Source organism: Cibotium barometz, chromosome 42 (genome assembly GCF_041138505.1).
Source record: "Cibotium barometz isolate CiBa-2024 chromosome 42, ASM4113850v1, whole genome shotgun sequence".
Taxonomy (NCBI): domain Eukaryota; kingdom Viridiplantae; phylum Streptophyta; class Polypodiopsida; order Cyatheales; family Cibotiaceae; genus Cibotium; species Cibotium barometz.
Window position 1 is genome coordinate 16,008,922 of NC_141087.1, and position 6,000 is coordinate 16,014,921.

Genomic DNA, 6,000 nt, shown 5'->3' on the forward strand with positions numbered 1-6,000 from the left:
GAATTGGAAATTTATAGATGGATGCCCCGAACCTATCTGGAATTCCTGGACTCTCTCAGAGTCAAGATATGATAGCTTTTGCATTTGATCACCTCATCAACTTTGCGACGAACCGAATGAGCAGAGTGACACTCGCTCGCCATTTTGAGAGTCTTTACTTTCTTGATCCTCTTGAGTGACGTCGATATATGTGGTTCTGTGGAGGACGGTGTATTAACATCAGTACTAGTCAGTGTCAAAGGCTCAGGTAAAATATTTCCTTGGCCATGATTCTGATAAGACTAGGGCTTGTTCAGCACGTTCTACTCTGTGATCATTCACCTAGGAACTTCAGAACTTCATGCCGATTTTTTAGACTTCTTAGCCGCTTTATCCCGAGAAATAGAATTAGAGCACCTCTTTGTGTAATGAATCGTGTGTACCATGGTATGTCTTCTTCACAGTTTCGTTTCTTTATACGATTATGACTGAGGCAGTGATTCTGGAGCCGAACTGCTCTATGTACATATTGTAACTTTTATATAAATATAGAAATGTTTTCTGAAGAAAAATTCCCTGTTGTATAAGTGATTGTTTACGGACGATCTGATAAAAAAAAATCTGTTATTGGACATATGTCATAGATCTCCAAATAAGATCATTGTCTTGTTTAAGAAATTGTTTTCCGAACCTCTTAAGTCTTAGGATCTCGTGGATGATATCACAATAAAAATTTAATAATATATAAATTTCTGACAGAATTATGAGATGAGGAAATCGTGGCCGTCAGCCAGACCCTCTCTTTGAAGATGACGAGCTTGACCCTGATGTTCACAAGGCTCTTCATAGGACTCAGCCAAGACCCTTCTTAGGAGAAGGGGAGAACCTAGGCGAGACTATGGAGAAATGGGTGGAAGCCATGGAAGAATATTTTGACGTCACAGGCTACAATGAGTGGAGCAAAATGGCTCTTACCTGGCTGAAAATAGTGGAAACAGCCAGGGTAGCATGGAGGAACCACTGTGATACCAACTGTCTTGATAGAAATACTCAGTCCTGGAACGACCTAAAAACCTCTCTAAGAAAGAGATTTTGTCCCCCCAGATTTTTGGAAATCAAAATGAACGAATTCTTAGAGCTAAAGCAAGAGAGCAAAACCATCGAGAAATATCACCAAGCCTTTGCTCTTCTACTCAAATATTCACCACCTCTAGATGAAGAACAACTCATGGCCAGGTTCATTCGGGGAATGAACGAACCCTTGGACACACTGGTCAAAAATGCCAAGGCAGTGTCCATGGTTGAAGCAGTAAGAATGGCAAAAGATTTTGCCAAAGTCTTTGTAGTAAAGATCCCGCCAAAGCTTGCACCCTCTAACTTAAAAAGATTCCAAGCCTAGGGAAGTACTTCAAACTTTCCACCCCCGAAGAGGCAGCAAGGCCCGAATCACAATCAAGATGCAGGAATATTCCGAAGTGAAGGAAGACCCTTCCCCTAGAATACTTTCTTAGGAGCCCCACCTCCAAGAAATCAGAGGGATGAGCTCAGAAGTGAAAACTGATGTTTTGGATGCCAAGGTTTCGGTCACCAACTGAAAGACTGCCCGACTCCTGCCATGTCAAGGGGACAAGGAAGTCAAGGACCCTGAGTTCAGAGACCAACCCCTTCATACCACTCTAATCAGGGTCCGTCTCACCCAAGCCAAGGAAACCCCAGAAGAACTCCAGCTCAGCCATCTGCCTCTGTCCAGAGAGTAACCTCAAAACTCCCTCCCAGAATTGGGGCAACCAAAGAGAAAGAGTTCCACCTCAGACTGCAGTAGCCAGTGCAGTCACAATTTCAGATGTAGTAGAAGAGGAAAGAGGGAAAATATTTGCTGCAGTTGAAAACAAAGGACCTAACCATCAGTTCTCAGTCATCCATACTCCAGCAGAATATCAGGGTAAGCCTTTTAAGTTTTTGATTGATTCAGGTAGTTCTCATTCATTCATTTCCCCTTGATGCTTGCGTAAGCTGGTCTTAAAATAGAAACCAAGGAAACCTATGCAAGTTGACTTGGCCAGTGGGAAGACTCTTTTCACTCACCACCATGAGACAAATCTTATCGAGTTCAATCTAGATGGTAATGTAACCGACTGTCAGTTCAAAGTCTTACCTTTGGGAGTTTTTGACGGGATCCTTGGAATGGATTGGCTCCACAAAAATCAAGTTGACATACACTGTCACAATGGAACCATTTCCTTCCATGACCTTCATGGGAACAAAGTTCAAGGAACTGGAATTTCCGGATCCCCTGACCTTCAGTTTTAGTAAAAGCTTCTAGGTTGCTGAAAGGACTTAGAAAGAAGCCGCAAATTTATGTTGTCAAAATGAACCTAGTAGACTCAAAGCTTAAGGCTAAAGAACCAGAATGGTTAAATGAATTCGATGATCTATTCCCAACAGAGCTAACTAAAATGCCTCCAATCCGGGAAGTAGATCATGTGATTGAATTAACCCTCGGAGCTCAGCCAGTAGTCCTGCGCACGTACAAAGCGCACGTACAAAATGCCAGTTCTTGAGGCCATCAAACTCAAGGAACAGCTTAGACAGCTGTTAGAACAAGGGTTTGTAAGACCCAGTGTTGTTTCACCTTGGGGTGCACTAGTTCTCTTTCAGAAAATGAAAGATGGAACACTTAGACTTTGTGTGGACTACAGAGGTCTAAATAAGCTGACAGTTAAGAATAAGTATCCTATCCCAAGAATTGATGAGCTTCTGGACAGGCTGAATGGAGCCCAGATCTTCACAAAGATAGATCTCAAATCCGAGTATTACCAGATCAGGATCAATGATCAAGATATACCGAAAACAGCCATCAATACTCGCTATGGGCATTATGAATTTATTGTCATGCCATTTGGATTAACTAATGCCCCAGCTACATTCAATCGCCTAATGCAGGACATCCTCAGAGAATACTTGGATGATTTTGTTCTAGTTTTCTTTGATGACATTCTAATTTACTCAAAGAATGCAGCTGACCATGAGACTCATGTCCGAAAAGTTCTTGAGATTCTAAGGAAGCACCAACTCTTTGCCAAAAAGAGCAAATGCACTTTCTCTATCGACCACGTTGAATACTTGATCTTTCTGGTATCCAAAGATGGAATTTCTCTAGATTTCGCAAAAGTCCAAGCAGTCATAGATTGGCCTGAACCAAAGACAGTGAAAGAAGTCAGAGGATTCTTGGGATTGACTGGTTGGTATAGAATTTTTATACCAAAGTATGCTCTCATAGCTTCCCCCCTGACTAATCTTCTCAAAAAGAATATCCCATTTCAGTGGTCTGCCAGGTGCCAGAGTGCTTTTGATAAGCTGAAGACCGCCTTGGTAACCAGTCCCGTTCTGAAGCGCCAGATTTCTCTCTACCCTTTGAGGTAGTAACTGATGCAAGTGGTTTTGCCCTGGGAGGTGCACTCATTCAGGAAGGTCATGCAGTGGCCTATGAATCCCAAAAGCTCAGAACGCATGAGAGAAATTATGCTGTTCATGACCTAGAATTACTTTCAGTAGTCTATGCCTTAAAGTTGTGGAGACATTACCTACTGGGAAAAAGATTCACTTTGATGACAGACCATCAGAGTTTCAAGTGGATCTTCACTCAGAAGGACCTCAACATGTGCCAAAGAAGGTGGATGCAAACCCTGCAGGAATTTGATTTTAAAATCCAGTACCGCCCAGGCAAAGAAAATGTCGTAGCAGATGCCCTCAGCAGAAAAGCCTCCTTGCTTGCAATTACTGTAATATCAAATCCTTTGATTATTGAAGCAAGAGAGAAGATCATGCAGGATAAATTCTTTGGCCCTATTGCTACCCTACTTATGCAGGAAAGCAAAACTCCTTAAGAGTTGAACAGAGTTCAAGGGTATAGCCTCGATGATGGCATAATTTATGTATTATAATGGCAGGCTATGCATTCCCAATGATGAGGGAACCAAGGATCATATTCCGAAGGAAGCCCATGATAGCCTTATAGCAGGACATCGAGGCTTCATCAAAACCTACATGTCTATAAAAAGAAAAGCTTCTTTTGGCCTGGTCTGAAAAAGGATGTACTGAATCATGTACGTCAATGTCTGACATGCCAGAAAGTTAAAGCTAAAAGAGTAAAAATGCCTAGGAAGTTACATCCATTGGACATCCCCCAGATGAAGTGGGAATGTATCAGTATGGACTTTATTACTGGATTACCTTCAGTGCAATCACGTTACAACTCCATTTTCGTGGTAGTTGACAGACTAACCAAAGTTGCCTATCTGATCCCAGTAAAAGAAACCTACACTGCAGTGGATGCGGCCAGAGTGTTCCTCAAAAAAATCTTCAGATTGCATGGCCTATCCAGGAGAATAGTAAGTGATTGAGATCCCAAGTTTACTTCAAGGTTCTGGACTGCATTTTTCGAAGCAGTTGGAACTTTCTTGGATCTCAGCACAACTTATCACCTTGAGACCGATGGTAAAACTGAAAGGGTAAACCAAGTAATCGAAGATATACTACGGTCATGCTATGGCAGGGAACCCAAGAAGTGGCTAAGCTATCTGCACCTAGTCGAGTTTGCCTACAATGCTTCTTATCACCGAAGTATCGGGATGAGCCCTTTTAAAGCTCTGTATGGACAAGTTTGCTTAACTCCATTAACTTGGTCCGACCCATCGATTAGGGTCTAGATGTCCAGACAGATGCTTGACGACATGGAGCATCAGATGTAGTCAATTCGTAAAGATATTAAAACTGCCAAGGATCAACAGAAGCAATATGCAAATAAAAAGAGGACAGACAGAAAGTTTGAAGAAGCAGATATGGTCTTCATTAGAGTACGGCCCAAAATAAGTTCTCTATCTCTTGGGAAGCACAAGACGTTATTCCCCAGATATTGTGGACCATATCTGATTACAAAGAAAGTAGGTAACTTAGCCTACGAACGTCTTGTGCCTCCTCATCTCAAAGTTTGTAATGTATTTCATGTAGGCCTTCTAAAGAAATATGTGCCAAGCCCAAATCATGTGCTTGATGATGAAATCCTAACCTCTTCAACCCAAGGGCAGATGGAACTCCAACCTCAAGAAATTCTTGATGTTTGAGAAAAGATTCTCAGGAACAGAATTCTCAGAGAATTATTGGTAAAATGGAAGTTCTATCCTTTTGAAGATGCCACCTGGGAGAATGAAGCCGATCTGATGCGAGATTACTCCCAGTTTGCGAGATGAGGGCATCTCACGTTTTTCAAGTGGGAGAGAATGTAAGATTCCTCCCCAGCCTCTCAAGATGTCCAGCATCTTCCCCTGTAATCAAATCCCTCTTCAGAAATATAAAAGATCTTGTTTCTACCAGAGTTTTGGCCTAGAGAGAGAAAATCTTCTAGAGAGTGGTAATTCAGTTTTTAAATATTTTTGGATAGAAAAATATCTCATCTTATTAAAATAAGTTTCCCTGAAACAGAAGTTCAAAAAGATTTTCAGAAGGTGCATTAGAAATTAAGTATAATCTGTTCAAGAGGCATTATCCTAGGGGTCCAGATTTACAAAAAATTTTAAATTAAGGTTCGTATGGACCAATAAGATTCATCCAAATGTAGGAAAAAGATAAATAGAAGAATAAAAGGAAAATCCCCCAAAATTGAGTAAATACTCACATAAGATGAAGAGTTGACTAGGACAAGGTTAATAGTTAAAAAAGAGAGATATTTAGATGAAATGATGCATTTTTGACACCTCAGTATGGGGGAATTTCCCTCATGAAGGAGGCACCTATCACATGTGGGGAAGTTTTAAACTCCCAAATAATGAGATATTTTTATCTCTCCTCTCTCCTCTCTCCTGTTTCAACTAGATCCAAAAAGTGGACTAAACTGACCCAAAAATGGTCAAAAATTGAGCAAACTGATCTGGAAAATTCTAGAATGAGTTGGCTTGGTTAAAAGCTCACTTTTTTCTATAAATAGAAGTCTTCCCCTTTGTTGAAGCTTAATAGTGTTTTTGC